This window comes from Giraffa tippelskirchi, chromosome 12, assembly GCF_054371585.1.
Source record: "Giraffa tippelskirchi isolate mGirTip1 chromosome 12, T2T-mGirTip1v1.2.pri, whole genome shotgun sequence".
NCBI lineage: Eukaryota > Metazoa > Chordata > Mammalia > Artiodactyla > Giraffidae > Giraffa > Giraffa tippelskirchi.
Genome location: NC_137286.1, coordinates 27,266,558 through 27,285,258, shown reverse-complemented (window position 1 = coordinate 27,285,258; position 18,701 = coordinate 27,266,558). Strand labels below are relative to the sequence as shown.

General features: G+C 38.2%; 1 protein-coding gene and 1 long non-coding RNA gene across 2 annotated transcripts in view; one reads left to right on the top strand and one right to left on the bottom strand.

Moving 5' to 3' along the window:
* Positions 1 to 18,701, top strand: part of G2E3 (G2/M-phase specific E3 ubiquitin protein ligase) — a 261,284-nt gene that overhangs the window by 6,794 nt on the left and 235,789 nt on the right. The window lies entirely within an intron of this gene.
* On the bottom strand, positions 2,275 to 9,979 carry LOC145528888 (uncharacterized). Its single transcript, XR_014070766.1, has 2 exons — positions 9,601 to 9,979; positions 2,275 to 5,155 (listed from the first exon to the last, which is right to left on the bottom strand). It is a non-coding gene; the product is annotated as an uncharacterized LOC145528888 (long non-coding RNA).

The window sequence follows — 18,701 nt, the reverse complement described above, 5'->3', positions numbered from 1 at the left end:
TTTATTTTAAGAAATAATTTAATAGCATATTTAAAATTTTGGATCCATTGTAAAAAAATTCAAATACACACACAAACATAAAAGAAAAAATTGTCAACAATTCTATCTCTCAGAAATGATTTTGCTATTGATTTTAGATCTCATTATTCCAGGATTTTGCTGTGCATGTTTGAAAAAGTTAATCTGGCACACACTGATTTTTAAGTTCCTTTTTTTTCACACAACTTCCCATGTGTTTAAATATTCTCCAACTGCAGTAACACTCTAATAGCTGTATAATATTCCATTAAGAAACACTGTGTTGCCTGTGGTTGGACATTTAGGTTACCTCCACAACCCAATTATGATGATGATGAATTTATAGCAAATTCTTTTTGAATACCTAAACCTGTCTATCCTCATAAGACATTCTGCAGCTCTTAAAGACTCTGACTTTTATGAAGTTAGTGACTCAGACTTTTCTACTGACTTCCATTTAATTTTAAGGCTATAATACACACATATGCACACCCTTTTGCCTCAAAATAAAACCCCTCAAAATAGTTGCATCTACATCAATTAGCATTTACTTCTATAATTCAGTAATGTGCACTTGCTTCATGTAATAATTTGTATCTGCAGCATCATCCTTAGAATAACTGTATTAAATAATATACACACTTAAGAAACACTGCACAATTACTTCTACCCAATCCAAAGACAATTCTCACTTATTGATTGATTCATTCAACAGGTGCTTATTGAGCACCTACTGTATAACTTGCACTATACCATATGCCATGGCAGAAATATTTAAGCATCCACACTGAGTATGTCTTTATTTCAAAGTCACCAGGGAATGTTTATGTTTTTCCTACGTTTCTTCAAATATCAGAAGTAGTACTTAATTTATGTTTTATGTTATGTAAAAATGTCACTCTACTTTTGAGTAGCATGTGGACCTTTTTCAGCTTGTTGACCAATTAATTAATAACAAGAAATTCTAGCAAATCTCTCTTGACAGAAGTATAGTCTATAGCAATATGGGCCAAATCACCAGGATTTTAAGCCATTCTATACTTCTTTAGGCCCTTAGATAACAAATAATAGATATCAGTTAGGCCAAGAGGCTTGCCTTGATAAATGAGATGGGCAAATGAGCAATTACATTAACAGTCTTTAAGGGTCTTGTCACCTACCCATGAAGTTCTGGGACCTGTCCATCAAGATCATCCAGTACCACTCTTACATATCCTCACGCTAAACTGTGTTCCTTTATCCCATCATTTCACTTTTTAATTCATCTAGCTTCACCTTCTCAGTTGATTCAGCTCTAAACCTAAGATTCCACCCATTCTATCTCCCAGTCTTCAAACACCCTTCCAAACTCCCATCAGACTAAACAATGGCCCTCTCCCAGTGAATACTTCAAAGAACTCAAAGCTGGCTACCTTCTCAAAATCATTCCTGACTGGTTAGAATGAAAAGCAGCTTTCCAAAGAGTTCCATCTCAACAGCCTGCCATTCCCCATGGAAAGTGTATTTGGATATAGATAGTGTTGTTACATATGTATGAGAATATGTTTTACTTATTCACCTGCCTTTTTTCAGCCTGATTGTGAGCCCCTTATGACTGAGAACATGCTTTTTTCTCCATTCTATTATAATCCCACCCCCACAGAGTCACGCTGCTAATGTTGGTACCACCTTTCTTCAAGAGAGTTTTCAGTAATTACATTTTAACTGGATATGTATAAATACAGATTTTTAAAGGTGTGAGGCAATGGTAGAGGTTACCTAGTCCATCACCTTCTTTTTTTAAAGCTCATATTTATTTAATACTTTCTACATGCCAGATACTGTGCTAAGCTCTTTATGTGAATTATCTCACGTGATCTTCACAAAAACTCATAGGGTAGGAACTCTAAATATCCCTATTTTTGTATGCATAACAAAACTCTCCTTATGGCTTTTCACAGTGAAGTATACATAAATGAATGAATGAATAATTGCTCAGCCTAGGATCAGGACTAGAGTAGGACAGGAGAGCCGCCTGGGGAACAAGATTTAAGAAAGCACTCTCAGGGTTTTGTTAATATCTATGTAAATTTCACACTCTAGGTGCCTCTCTTGCCTCACCCTAGCTCAGCCCTAACCCAAACCTTACTGTATGTTAATTTCTGCTCTAAATATATTTCCATATTAAATACAACAGTCCTATGAGATAGGACTGAAACTGACTTCAGTATTAAGAGTACATCCAAGGGACTTCTCTGGTGGTGCAGTATTTAAGAGTTTGCCTTGCAATGCAGGAGATGTGGGTTTCATCCCTGGTCAGGAAACTAAGATCCCACATGCCATGGAGCAATTAAGCCCGTGTGCCATGACTCCTGAGCCTGCGTGCTCTGGAGCTTACATGCCACAGCTGGAGAGTCCATGCACTGAAAAGATCTTGCATGACACAGTGAAAATCTTGCATGCCACAACTAAGACCCGAGGCAGCCAAATAAATAAATATAAAAAATAATCATCAAAAGATAAACACATTCTTTAAAAAAAAAGAGTACATCCAAGAATTTCATAGACAAATATGTCAAAATTCAAAAGCTGGATTGATCACTTAAAATATCAGCCATTTTATTTGAATGCATTTATGTATGTTTCATGTCTTCTTCCTGGAATAACAGTATCTGAAGACAATGCTTTGCTTTTTAAGATTAGCCTTATACAGTATCTAACCCCACATATCAATCCAGGAAATAGATAAATGGAATACTATAAAATATTGGGAAATATAAATATATTTGCTTTTTATATTTCTTAACTCATTTCACTATTTCAGGAGATAAAAACATGAACCAGTATGCTGCTGCTGCTGCTTCAGTCATGTCCGACTCTTCGCGACCCCATGGACTGTAGCCTACCAGGTTCCTCTGTCCATGGGATTTTCCAGGCAAGAGTACTGGATTGGGGTGCCATTGCTTTCTCTAATGAACCAGTATAGTCAAATAGATTTTGGAGCTAGATAACGACTGATTTTGAACAGTCATTCCCCTGTATGGACTTTAGATATCAGTTGCCTGCTTTAAGTGATCTCAAATGTAAATTTTTCTGAGAATTAGGCATACTATATGTAAAAATTACACAATGGCAGCATATGTCACACATTCAATGTGTAATAGCTGTTATGATTTTATCATGTATATTTTTGGAGCATACATGAGAGAATCATCATAATGTGGAAAGTATGACGACTTGATGTAACATCTCAAATCTAATGTAAAATGTGATCAACTTAGACACATGAAGTATTGAACAGTCATATATCAGTTAATATAGGCTAAATTATTCTGAGGTAACAAATGAAAAACCAAGCTTGCAGGAGCTTAGCTTCAGCTACTCAGGGATTGGGTCTGACAGAAGCGCTGCTTTCTAATATCTGCTTCTTTTGGAACATGCAGGCCTCTTTGTCACCAGCAGGGTAAGAAGATTCTGGAGGGTTTCACATTTCTAAGTATATATTGGTAAAGGAAATGATATACATCACTTCCACATACAACCAGTTGCAAAAACTAGTCAACAAGGCCCCATCTAACTAAGAAATGTAATCCTCCCATTTACTTGGATGAAGAAGAGATCAGACATTGAGAGCACTGACTCTAACATAAGACATGTCTCTTTGTCTGGGAGGCTATCACAAAGTTCTTAAATTCTGCAAACAACTGTATGGATGCTTCCCCAACAAGTTGTTTTTATTCTCATTGTTGCAGAAGCCATAAAACTAAGTTTATGTGTTGTTTTTTTTTTTTTCTAGGAAGACATTTTATCCTCATTCTGACTTAGCATAGGCTGATCTGGTATTTAGTCAGTTTGGGTGTGAGGAAAAGAATTGCAAATAATCATTACTAGAGCTGCCCTGAGTATGCCAAAATGAAAGAAGTTGTCATCCAGAAAGGAACTTTGCATAACAAAGTGTTAAATGAAATACTACCAGGCAAAATAAGGTAATGCTCTTTTGCTGTCTAGCACCACAGAAGATGCTAACTGAAAGAGTAAATAAAAACACTCAACGTGCAGTTAGCTTTCATAATTTACCTTCTGCAAGGTTGATTTAGAGTATGCAGAATATGCCACATTATTTAGGCTGTAAAAAGGAGCTGCTTTACACTACCTGCCATGTACAATTATAATAATCTGTCAGACAAATATAATTACAGTGTGTGATGTCTGTTTGAGTGTGAAGGCTTTGATTGTGTGGTATTGTCTGCTCTACATAGTGGCACAGCATAAACAATTGTACTCTGTGGTACCTCTCAGCCAGGACTAATGCTCCACATCAGGAACGCCCCATCAAACAGCACAGATGGTTGGGTTTGGGTTTAAGATTGCTGGCTTTGTTTGGTTGATTTTTCCCCCCAGGGCTTTTTCAAGGGCAAACTGGACCATAATAAGCCTTATGCAATACAGTATGGTAGGTCTCTAAGATATTATTAATAAATCATAAAAGTGAATGAGAATGGGAGACTAGAGAGGATATGGTCAGTTAACAAGTGTCAACCATTTTAATGATGAAAAGTAGATTGACAAAGGAATTCATGAATCATTTTGATGATTAAAAATATAATAAGCAAAACTCCTTGTGTTTAAAAGTTAAAGTTTTTTTTTTTACAGAGTAGGTTGTGATTGTAATTTATTATTAGAATGTCACATCAGCCAATAACAGGGAAAAAGTAACCATCATTAGAGCCTTTCATAATGATATTTTGTTACATTGGAGGCATGTTTGACTTTAAATTAGTTGATGGTCTCCTCTCCATATCTCTACAATAAGTTGATCAGGCTATTTTAAATTTAATTTTCAACTGATGATCTTCAGATCATTTGTGACCTTCATACCTAGAGATTTTGCTGTGGGACTTCTCCACCAAGGATGTCTTTTGCTCTCTGAAATGAGATTTGCCTAGATGGGATCAGAATTACCATGCTAAATCACTTCAGTTGTGTCCAACTCTTTGTGACCCTATGACTGTAGCTCGCAAGGGTCCTCTGTCCATGGGATTCTATAGGCAAGAGTACTGAAGTGGGTCACCATTCCCTTCTCCAGGAGACCTTGCTGACCCAGGGATCAAACCCATGTCTCTTATATCTTCTGCTTTGGCAAGTGGGTTCTTTACAACTAGCGCCACCTGGGAAGCCCACAAGATGGGATTAAGAGGTATTCATTTACCAAATTCTGCTCTAATTCATGCGGTTCAGTTCAGTTCAGTTGCTCAGTTGTGTCCAACTCTTTGCAACCCCATGGACTGCAGCATACCAGGCTTCCCTGTCCATCACCAACCCCTGGAGCTTGCTCAAACTCATGTCCATCGAGTTGGTGATGCCATCCAACCATCTCATCCTTTGTCATCCCCTTCTCCTGCCTTCAATCTTTCCCAGCATAAGAGTCTTTTCCAAGAGGTCAGTTCTTCACATCAGGTGGCCAAAGTATTAGAGTTCAGCTTCAGCATCAGTCCTTCCAATGAACATTCAGGGCTGATTTTCTTTAGGATTGACTGGTTTGATCTCCTTGCAGTCCAAGGGACTCTCTAGCACCACAGTTCAAAAGCATCAATTCTTCAGTGTTCAGCTTTCTTTATAGTCCAACTCTCACATCCATAGATGGCTACTGGAAAAAATATAGCTTTGACTAGATGGACCTTTGTCAGCAAAGTAATGTCTGCTTTTTAATATGCTGTCTAGGTTTGTCATTGCTTTTCTTCCAAGGAGCAAGCGTCTTTTAATTTCATGGCTGCAGAATTTAACTTAATGCAGAGTACATCATGCGAAATGCTGGGCTGGATAAAGCACAAGCTGGAATCAAGATTGCCAGGAGAAATATATCAATAACCTCAGATACACAGATGATACCACCCTTATAGCAAAAAGTGAAGAAGAACTGAAGAGCCTCTTGATGAAAGTGAAAGAGGAAAGTGAAAAAGCTGGCTTAAAACTCAGTATTTAAAAAATGAAGATTATGGCATCCGGTCCCATCACTTCATGCAAATAGATGGGGAAACAATGGAAACAGTGACAGACTTTATTTTTTTGGACTCCAAAATCACTTCAGATAGTGACTGCAGCCATGAAATTCATGTGGTAGAGAAGTTTAATATTGTAATTCAAAACAGTGCACCTAAATATCAATAAATGGTCATCCCAAAGGAATGATCTGGATTTGGCATCTTGTTTTCATTTAAATTACAAATGTATATAACTTTCTGATGACATCTGAACCAACTCAAAATGATCAAACAGCTTTGCACTAACAACATGAGTTTCTCTCACCTCTAGAAGAACATTACTGTCTGTCCCTTCTGGCCATATGGGAAGAGAATCCCAGAAGTGTGTTCTTATACTGCTAATACTTTCTTGCTACAGATGTCAAAGAATTTTTTCTTAATGAATCTGAGAAATAATATTATTTTCATAATATTTCAGTGTTTGAGCCTTCCAATGTATGTTCTTTATATAACAAAAGTATCATAAAGTAATCAGAATCATGAAATCTTTGCAACTGAGAAGACCTCTGCCCAAATAGACATGATTGTCATCCCTTGGACCTCACTGTACACTTTATAGTATCTTCTGATGGTTGTTGCAAGGATTGTGTGTGTGTGTGTGTGTGTGTGTTAGTCACTCAGTCGTTTCCAACTCTTTGCAACCCCCATGGAATGTAGCCAGCCAGGCTCCTCTGTCCATGGAATTCTCCAGGCAAGAATACTGGAATGGGTTGCCATGCCCTTCTCCAGGAGATCTTCCCAACCCAGGCTCAAACCCGGGTCTCCTGCATTGCAGGCAGATTCTCTACCATCTGAGCCACCAGGGAAGGCCTACTTCTATTAACTCTACTCTTCTGTGCTTCTATAATGCTTAAAATAGTACCTGAATAGCATGAATAGCTGAATTCATAGATGGCTAGAAAGAAAAAATACTATATGGTAATAGTGGACATTTTTTGTCCCCTTTCCAACATCCAGTGCTTCCCTTCCTTTCTTTCCCTTCCAACAGTTCTAATTTCTTTTTGAATATTCAGGTGGTTCTAGAGAACCTCTTATCTCCAGCTCCAGGGGTGGAATCTAGGTAACTACCCAACTGACTAGGTAATCTAGTCAGCACTTTGACTCCAACTAGCAAGTTTTTGGCTCTGCCTTGAACACATATACCAACTAAATATTTCCAATCAAAATGAATTTCAGGATTATTTCTGAAAAGAAAGAGACAAAGATGACTTTTGCTGGGTATAACTGTGGAAACATGCCATCCTGGAGCTGATGGCACCATCTCATGACTGATAGGAGAGCAGGTTTTAGCTTGGAACCAACGTTAAGAAAGATATTTCAGAGACAGAAAAAGACTGAAAGCTTCCCTTGAACTGAATATCTGGACTTTTCAGCTGCAAAAAAAAAAAAAAGAAAGAAAAGAAAATTCCCTTTTATGTCACCTTGAGTCAGACTTTCTGTTTCCTGCTACACAAAATACCCTGATACAATTGTAAATATCACCACAGAACAAATGTGAGTTGAACAAACACACTCTACTTCAGAAATATTGCAAACCCTAATGCAAATCATTCCACAAACAAACCACAAACTAAAAATGATGATCACCCATAATTTCCACTTTCAGCTGAAAGGAACAAGGGTTCCTAAAGAAATGGTTGATTTCAGGCCTTGTATAGGATATACAAAAATTTAGCCTGGGATATCAAGTTACACCAAAAGGCAAGGAAGTGCTCAAAAACTATTGTGTCAAAGAAATAAGGAGTCAATTTGAAAAGTTTCCCAATGGCCAAAGATGGGACAACTTGAACATCAATAGTAATAAAATAATAATAATATTAACAAGTTCTTTGGATTGAAATGAATGAAGTATGTTAAAATCCATGCATTCATAATGGTACTAGAGGAAACAAACCTCATTAATCTTAGAGAATATTAGGAGACCACCTAAATAAAAAGGAAAAAATCAAGCATTTATTTTGTCTTGTATGAACGTGCCTCAGTGAGAAATAATCATTGTTAAGGAAAAACTTCTTTCCATAGACATAAACCAGCAAAGAAATGAAGAAAATCCCATGTTGCAAACCCATAGTGAAATAATGGATCTGGGAAATAAACATCAGGCACTTCTAACATTCCCCAAAACAGAGATAATCATATATTATGTGCCTCTTGTTGGAAGTGCACCATAATACCTATGAAGTATTTTTGCCAAATAATCAAACCTAGATCAGACCAAGCCTCTTAATCTAACTACTATTTCACAGGAAATAAAAAAGACATACAATCAGCAAAATCCAAAATGTGGGAAATTGTACAGACAAAATGACTCATTTTTGTAAACAAATCACAAGAAAAATAAAAGAGATAACTTAAAGATTAAAAGATTCCTAAGACATATAACCAAATGTAATGTATAGACGTTGTTAAAATTCTGATTTGAACAAGCCAACCATTAAAATTAGCAACATCCACTGGATCAAAGAAAAAGCAAGAGAATTCCAGAAAAACATCCACTGCTTCATTGACTACACTAAAGCCTTTGACTGTGTGGATCACAACAAACTGTGGAAAATTATTAAAGTGGTGGGAATACCAGACCGTCTTATGTGCCTCCTGAGAAACCTGTATGCAGGTCAAGAAGGAACAGTTAGAACCGGACATGGAACAATGGACTGGTTCCAAATTGGGAAAGGAGTATGTCAAGTCTGTATATTGCCACCCTGCTCATTTAACTTCTATGCAGAGTACATCATGTAAATTGCCAGACTCGATGAAGTACAAGCTGGAATCAAGATTGCCCAGAGAAATATCAATAACCTCAGATATGCAGATGACACCACCCTAATGGCAGAAAGCAAAGAGGAACTAAAGAGCCTCTTGATGAGGGTGAAAGAGGAGAGTAAAAAGTTGGCTTAAAATTCAGCATTCAAAAAACGAAGATCATGGCATCTGGTCCCATCACTTCATGGCAGATAGATGGGGAAACAATGGAAACAGTGACAGACTTTATTTTCTTGGGCTCCAAAATCACTGCGGATGGAGACTGCAGCCATGAAATTAAAAGACGCTTCCTCCTTGGAAGGAAAGTTGTGACAAACCTAGACAGCATATTAAAAAGCAGAGACATTTCTTTGCTAAAAAACGTCTGTCTAGTCAAAGCTATGGTTTTTCCAGTAGTCATGTATGGATGTGAGAGTTGGACTGTAAAAAAGGCTAAGTGTAGAAGAATTGATGCTTTTGAACTGTGGTGTTGGAGAAGACTCTTCAGAGTCCCTTGGACTGCAAGGAGATCCAACCAGTCCATCCTAAAGGAAATCAGTCCTGAATATTCACTGGAAGAACTGATGCTGAAGTTGAAGCTCCAATACTTTGGCCACCTGATGGGAAGAGCCGACTCATTTGAAAAGACCCTGATGCTGGGAAAGATTCAAGGCAAGAGGAGAAGGGGGTGACAGAGGATGAGATGGTTGGAAGGCATCACCAACTCAATGGACTTGAGTTTGAGCAAGCTCCAGGAGATGGTGAAGGACAGGGAACCCCTGGCATGTTGCAGTCCATGGGGTTGCATAGAATTGGACACAACTGAGCAACTGAATAACAACAAAAACAACAACCTGTAAAAAAAAAAAAAAAAAAGAAAAAAATGAGGCAATCAGAGAAATTTGGAAGCTAACTGGATATTTGATGATAAGAAATTATTGATTTTATAGGTATGAAAATGGTACCATCATTATGGCTTTTTTGAAATATTCTTTATCTTTTAAGATTCATACAGAAGTCGATATGGATGCAAAGATACATTTAATACAATAGTGAAGGGAGGAGGAGGAAGTGAAGGTGCAGTAAGATTGACTCTGAGTTCATTGTTGAAGCTGAGTGAGGGACATATGTGGCTTCATCATACTATATTCCTTCTACTTGGGTGATATTTAGGATTTTCCACAATAAAAAAAAAAAAATTAAGTATATAATTTCATCATCATTCAAAATCATACACCCATGCCAGCCCTCCTTGCTCTCACATTAACAGGCTGTGATTCTTCAGTCATGTTCCAATTTCTCCACATTCTAATTTACGTGAATACCTAACCACCAGTATCTGCATGCCTTCTTCCCAGACAATGGGCATTACCCCACACATGCACACTCATCCTCATGGAGGTGTCACAGCAAATCCATCATTCTCCCGGCCCACACACAAAGACTTCATTTTTATAGATATGGTATTCTTCCATTCATTGCACTACACCTCTCTGTTCTACTTCACCAGCACTGTTCATTCTGATTCTCATATCCCTCTTTAGAAACACACCATACTCCGTAACTCAATCATAGACACATAGCCAGCATGCTAGGTTGAAAAGTCCCTACATCCACCTTTCTGTGGGCCTCTACACATAATCGGACTGAGTCTAAACCTCTTAAGTGAAATGCTCTCCTGGAAATAAAACCTGCTTTCTACTTTCTTCTATTTTATTTCAAACTCAATACAAAGCAGTGGTCCCTGAAGAAAAGTTATGCTGGAGTTAGGTTCACACAATTTCCCTGAAATGTAATACGAGACTTAAACACAGATGATATGACTGGTTAATAAATGTCACCATTGAGTGGTTTTGTTCACCTAATAATATCATTCAGATCATTATAAACAAATTGAAGGGGTTCTTATGTGAAACAAACACGGCAGGACTCATTCCTGCGTAACACAAGACGGAGCCTGGGCAGCCAATCCTAATGGCCTGGGAGAAGGGGCAAGGCCGGCATGCAGCTTTGTGGTATCCCGGGAGGATTTTATTTCCAAATATAAAATTCATGCCATGCTCACAGGTAGAACCTTAGAATAGTTATAATGATCTAATGGCAGCATTACTATGGAAGGCTGCTACTAATACTTTGAACTACTGCCGTTCTATAGAGATCCAAGGATATGATTTCAAAGCTCATGTGGAATGAAGACTGCCCCAACTGAAAGCAATCCACCTGAGTAAAAGAGAGAGGAAAGAAAAGAACAGGGCAGAATGCAACTGAAGCCCCCAATTTGGGATTTCTAGGATGAGGAGGTCGGAGTTGGGTCTTTGATTGTGGGGTGTCTTTTATTACTGTTGTAGTTTGGGGAGGGAGTGGCAAAGAAAGAGAAAATGTCTCTAAATTAGAAGGCATTGCCTGCCTCTGGCTTTTTGAATTACCTCTAACTTAAAGATTATAATGTGTTTATTTCCCTCTTCTGAGAAGAGAGAGATAGTAATTGCCTCCATCACCCTCACATTCTCCTCCCTCCTCTATCGAGGGGACAAGAGCTCATTGATGATAACTCCCTGGTATTCAGTCTTGCTTCAACACTAATGGCAAAAAGAAAAGAAATAGCATATTAACCACAAAAGAATTGGGAGCCCCTTTTAGTACAACTTAATAAACATCCAAGGCCTGTTGGGCCTGTCACTTGACATTTAAACATAAATGGCTATTGTTGTATTTCTAAAAATCAGAGGAAACATCAGAACCTTTGCAAACAAGAAAACTGCATAACATTTCAAATACCAGTTAAGTGCCTGTATTTATAGGTAGTGCTCACTGTTTCAAAGCTAACCCTGCAATTCTTTTGGAAAGAGCTTCTAACAGAGCTAACAGGACTTGGGGGCGGGGGGGAATATATATATGTATGTATGTATGTATATGTAATTTTTAAATGATGCTGAAATTTCCTTTTATCCTTTGAATGATTTGCAGTTGGAATTCATAATTTTAGCACTATTTGTCACATGTAATGCCAAATTTGGTAACACCTATTTAAAGTGCATTGTAACATGTGTTTATGATACATTTGCGCTCTTTGGAGAAAAGGTGCTATAGAAACCTAATAAATAATAAGTGGATGATTGACAAAGAATAATATTAGGAGCTCACTTTTGAAAACTTTATAAAAATGCATGCATTTGAGTTCATTCTTAGCTAGACAATCTCCTTGGCAGGTAATATGTAAGGATCCCATATGCCACAGAGTTTAAGATTCTGGAGTCTATGAAGAAAAAGGTCATGGCCTACAGAAGCTCATTCTGAGATCGGACTCATTCTCAACAGGAATCTAAGCAGGAATCCCAGTTTAGGCCTTGAAAATGCATTCACTTATGCTATTTGGAATGTGACAGAAACTTAAAATATATAAAAAGTAAAGTTATAAAGGGCGACTGGATGCAACCACATGGCCAAATTTGAATCAGCAAACTGACATTCTCTGAGATAACACACATTATGTCCTTTAAAATTAAAAAAGGAAAACAAGAGCCAAGTATCATTACTCATTTGTTATTTTGTGAGCTGGTTCATCTCATGAGTGCATAATTTTTGTGGTTATAATGCAAACTAAGAAAGGACGAGAGCCAGATATAAGCAATATCTTCCTTCTGGAGTAAAATATATAGCCACCCAGGGATTCGACGTGATCATGAAAAGCATCAGATGCTTTGATTCTTGGCTGCTACAGGACCTAGCTTGACAACCTACAGGTCAATTATCAGAGAGGTAAAGATGAGTGTAACAGACTTAAAAGACAGAAATAGAGTGCTTTGAAGGTAAGCAAAAGTGGAAACAAGCTTATCATAAGCAAAGTAAGCTGATGAAGGTGCAGAAACGTTTCTTTAGAAAACCAGTGTACTGTTATTTAAATCAAAGCATGACATTTGAACCTTCACATGCAAGCGTGAGTTTCTAATGCATTAGGCTTTGAGTTGTATGTTAGACAAATTCTTACCCTCCTTTTTTATTTTTCTTTGGTGGTTTTGTTGATTATTACATACTACCAATATATATGGGCTTCGTAGGTGGGGCTAGTGGTAAAGAATGCACCTGCCAATGCAGGAGACATGAGATGTAGGTTCGATCCCTGGGCTGGGGAGATCCCCTGGAAAAGGGCATGGCAACCCACTCCAGTATTTCTGCCTGGAGAATCCCATGGATAGAGAAGCCTGGCAGGCTGCAGTCCATAAGGTCACAAAGAGTCGGACACAACTGAAGTGATTTAGCACATACCAATAAATATATACACATAGCAATTGGTTAGTGTGTATTTTGCAGAGATGTTTTATGTAAGCCAACTAAATAATGTCCTCTATACATGACTTACAAATTTAAGACAAATCTGGAAATGTTGTTTATGCTAATGTTATTTGTTATATTAAAGTTGCCATGATCATTTAATTTCCTAGTTTGCTAGGGTTGCAAACATTTTATATGCTACCACACTGTGAATGACTTGATCCTGCAGTATCTTCTTATTCTGGAAGTGTAATATGATATATGTGTTCAGTCCTATCTGACTCTTTGCGACCCCATGGACTGTAGCCCACTAGGCTCCTCTGTCCATGGGGTTTTCCAGGCAGGAATATTGAAGTGGGTTGCCATTTCCTCCTCCAGGGGATCTTCTGACCCAGGGATTGAACCTGTGTCTCCTGCATCTCCTGCATTGGCAGGTGGAGTCTTTACCACTGTGCCACCTTGGAAGCCCAGTATAATATATATTCCTCCCCAATGATTAGGGAGAGAGAGAGTGACAGCCATCTTGAGACCATGAAGAAACAAGTTTGAGAACTGAGCCAAATCCAAAGGGTGAGGATGCAGGGCGGGGGGAAGCAGAGAGAAGGAAAGAACCTGAATTATCGTTGAAATTGCTGTGCCATAGACTGACCCAAGAATTGTTCCCTACCTTTGAACCTTCACCTATATGAGATCATTAAAACCTCTTATTGTGGGGGCTACTTTTTAGTTTGTGTTGTTGTTTAGTCACTAAGTTGTGTCTTACTCTTTTGCAACTCATGAGTTGTAGCCTTTTTAGGTATTCTGTTTTTTACAGCAGGAAGCATCAGAACTGATACACTAGGGTTTCAAAACCCTAATCTCTAAAAGAGTCATAATGTAAAGTTTATGCCAAGAGATTTGGAAGCAAAGGTCAAAGTCAGTTGGATCTAAAAACTGATTCCTTAGGGCAAAGAAGGAGAGAAAGAAAAAAACTAACATTTAATATTTCCTAAGAAGAGATTTTACTCTCTGCTTAACCCCTGTCCTAATCTCAGGAAGGAGAGGGAACAAGAGAAATTCCATCAAAATAGTTCCTGAGAAGAGATTGAAGTAGTCAAAATTAACTCAGTTTAGCTTGTTGTCTTGATCAGGAGGGTGTAGCCATTTTGAATGCACAGTAAATAGAGATCAGGTAGGAATGGGGAGTCTTAGGGATGCAGCCAGGGCAACTTGGGACCAAACATATCCCATGCTGCCCCTACCACCAGCATCAATACTTCATATCCTGCCTGTCATCTGCACACAGCCTTAGGGGGTAGGGGACAGTGGGGTAGTAAACCTGATTGATTAAGCTTCAGTTCAGTCACTCATCATGTCCGACTCTTCACGACCCCATGGACTGCAGCATGGCAGGCTTCCTTGTCCGTCACCACCACCTGGAGATTGCTCAGACTCATGCCCATCCAGTCGGTGATGCCATCTAACCATCTCATCCTGTGTCATCCCATTCTCCTCCTGCCTTCCCTGTCTTTCCAGCATCAGGGTCTTTTCCAAGGAGTCAGTTCTTTGCATTAGGTGGCCAAAGTATTGGAGCTTAAGCTTCAGCATCAGTCCTTCCAATGAATATTCAGGGTTGATTTCCTTTAGGATTGACTGGTTTGATCTCCTTTCAGTCCAAGGAACTGTCAAGAGTCTGCTCCAGAACCATAATTCAAAAGCATCAATTCTTTGACACTCAGCCTTTTTTGTGGTCCGACTCTTACATCCATACATGACTACTGGAAAAATCATAGCTTTGACTAGACAGACATTTTGCCAGCAAAGTAATGCTCTGCTTTTTAATATGCTGTCTAGGTGGGTCATAGCTTTTCTTCCAAGGAGCAAGTGTCTTTTAATTTCATGGCTGCAGTCACCATCTGCAGTTATTTTGAAGCCCCCCAAAATAAAGTCTGTCACTGTTTCCATTGTTTCCCCACCATGAAGTGATGGGACTGGATGCCATGATCTTAGTTTTTTGAATGTTGAGTTTTAAGCCAGCTTCTTCATTCTCCTCTTTCACTTTCATCAAGAGACCCTTCAGTTCTTCTTCACTTTCTGTCATAAGGGTGGTATCATCTGCGTATCTGAGGTTATTGATATTTCTCCTGGAAATCTTGATTCCAGCTTATGTTTCTTCCAGCCCAGCATTTCTCATATAAGTTAAATAAGCAGGGTGACAATATACAGCCTTAATGTACTCCTTTCTTAGTTTGGAACCAGTCTGTTGTTCTATGTCCGGCTCTAACTGTTGCTTCTTGACATGCATACAGATTTCTCAGGAGGCAGATAAGGTGGTCTGGTATTCTCATCTCCTGAAGAATTTTCCAGTTTGTTGTGATCCACACAGTCAAAGGCTGTGGTGTAGTCAATAAAGCAGAAGTAGGTGTTTTTCTGGAATTCTCTTGCTTTTTCTTTGATCCAATGGATGTTGGCAATTTGACCTATGGTTCCTCTGCCCTTTCTAAATCCAGCTTGAACATCTGGAAGTTCACAGTTCATGTACTGTTGAAGCCTGGCTTGGAGAATTTTGAGCATTACTTTGCTAGGGTGTGAGATGAGTGCAATTGTGTGGTAGTTTGAACATTCTTTGGCATTGCCCTTCTTTGGGACTGGAATGAAAAACTGACCTTTTCCAGTTTAGTTTCTGACAAAATGAGAGCTAGAAATTGAAAGTTTAGAAAAATAAGAGCATCTAGACCTGAGACGATATTTTTAATTACATTTTGACTCACTGTTTAATTAATTAATTACTGGTAATAATTATTTGGGCCTCCCTGGTGGCTCAAAATGGTAAAGAATCTGCCTGTAGTGCTGGAGACCTGGGTTCAATCCCTGGATTGGGAAGATCCATGGGAGAAGGGAATGGCAACCAACTCCAGTATTCTTGCCTGGAGAATCCCATGGACAGAAGAACCTGGCCAGCTATAGTCCATGGGGTTGCAAAGAGTCAAACACAACTGAGCGACTAACACACATTATCAGAATGATTTAATACTAGTTCATACAGAAGTTCACAGTCTAATAGAGAAGATAAGTTAGCAAGTAATTAGCTATGATATGAGAAATATTTGATAAACATTCAAGGTCACATAGCACAGTGTGGGAGTAGGGGCAGGGAGTACAACTTTAGCTGAGTTTTGAAAAGCAAAAAAGTTAACCACAAATGTGGGGAAATGATGAGTTCTGTTTTGGCCTAGGATCAGGGAAATTTGGACATGTCTGTATGTTAAAGGGAGCGAGGTAGTAGAGAGGTGGAAGATGAGAAGAATTGCCACCAGTGATGGCCTGAGGGCCCTGCGGAGGCAGAAAGCAAAGGGACTTAGATTGTGGGCCCAGAGTTTGGCCTTGTCCAGAAATAAGGAAACTGAGGAGGCAAAATTGGGAAGAGTGTAAATACAAATTCACACAATGAGAGTTAAGTGAAGTTCAGAAAGTTCATGCTTGATGCTCTCTGTTTCATGTAGGAAGCAGAAGTTAATGGTAATTTTTTGAGGGTAAGAAAGGCAGACCGGGGTTTTAAAAGGGAGAGTTATATGACCAGATTTGTATTTTAGAACACTTTTTCTGGTAGAGATTCAAGGACTGGATTAAAAGAGAGAAAATGGGAAAAGACTAGAAGCTGGGAGACCCAACCAGAGTCATTGGAGTCATTCAGGGGAAAATCATGAAGGCCTGAAGTAAAACAGTGACAAGAGGTGGGTAAAAGGATTGGTTTCCATAGGTATTTATAAAGCAAATCATTCTAAGAAGTAACTGTTTAGATACTGGCAATGAAAGATAAATACAAAAGGATGATAATTCAGGACTGAACATTTTGTTTATTAGAAACCTCAGCAGGAAGGAAAAGTTTATAGAAGAAGATATTGAGCTTAACTTTGAACACATTGGAATATAGAAAAATATATTGATAACATTATGGATTTAGACAAAAATTGCTGCAGATATAGAAGGCAATTGGATTGGTGTATCTGGAGTTCAGGAGAAAATGTTTGACCTAGAGAGAAAAAGTGGGGAGAAATCTGCTGCTCTAAGAATAGTGGTTGAAACAATAGATGTAGATGAGATTAACTCATATGAATGTATGAAGAAGAGATTTTTTTTTGCTTTATTTTTAATCCATTACTGTAATTCACCAATTTGATGACCTTCACTATCTTCAATGATTTTTGAATATCTATCCTACACTTACACCTTGAACATTATTTCCTCTCATTTGGTGTCCTTAATGGTCAGACAAGCCCTGAAAAGGAACTAAGATCCTCAATAATCATGTTCTGTTACCATGAACTCATTAGCTATAGTTGTAAAGTGAAAGCTTTAAGCATATCAAGTGAATGACTTCTTAGTAGCAGAACACATACTGATCTGCTAAGATAATTCCATTTTTATATTAGTTATAATCATATTAGATAAATGTATGCAATTTCTTGATATCAACCTTAATATTCTTATTATGAATACAATAATGCATTGTTTTTGCTAAATTATCTTACATATACATATGAAATTATCAAAAATGCTTTTAGTCAATTATAATGCATATACTACAGTGCACAAAATGAATATATTTTCTTTTTTTTTCTACAGAACAGCAAAAGGTCTGTTTTTCTTGTATCTCATAAATGACCTTAGTACTGACCCAAATATAACCTACTAATTACACTCTGTGTACCTTCCAGGCCCTGATTAGTTGTATTTAGCATTTGTGTGAGACTGATTCTACTCTGGAAATCTTCCATATAGCTTGTAATTCCCAGTGGAAAAAAAAATTGCTGTGACCTATACAGTTGGAGAAAAGAAAACACAGCTACTCTTTTCCAGAAGGAGAACAAAGCAGTGAAATAACATACCTTTCACTGGGGACTTGGTGTTATCTGAAACCCTGTAATCCACATCCCATTCTGCTTCTTCAATAGTTTGGATGATTTCAGTGGGTGGGTCAGAGAACTAATCAATTTTGAAACAGCATCTGCAAAAAATAGATAATGTTCATCTAAAGGGCAACCTAGTCATAAAGCCCCACAAAACTGAGTAAATAAACACATGAGCTTCATATAAAGGGGTTCCCCAGAGGGATCAGCAATGCAGTATTGGTGATGTCGTATTCTACCAATACTACCAAAAGAATTTATCAAGCACCAGCAAGGATGAACTGTGTGATTAAACTGACATGCTTTCTGAACGCCTAGACTTTATAATGTAATCTAACTTCTGTACTCATAATGGAGCACTTAAGAACCTGAAGCTCTTGGTGTCCAAAACTAGCTTTTCTCCCCAGATTTCTTTTTCTTCTGTTCTTCCTATACTGGTGAAGGAATCCAAGGCAGCCAAGATTCCTGTCTCCTTCACCACCTATAACCAGTCCATCTAAGGTTTGTTGGCTCAATCTCCTAATTATGCCTGAACCATTCATTTCCTTTTCCTTCATATCTATAGCCTTCACTCTGTTTGCTAAGAATATTGCAATATCAGTTACCCCAACACCCTGCTCCAGTCTGTGCCTCACCTTGTCACTGGAGTGATCTAACTTCAGATCTCAGTATATCACTCATCTGCTCAAAAATTCACAAATGCCTCTCAATCACCTGTCATGTTAAAAAATCTCTGCTTTTTCTTTCTTGACACTCCTAC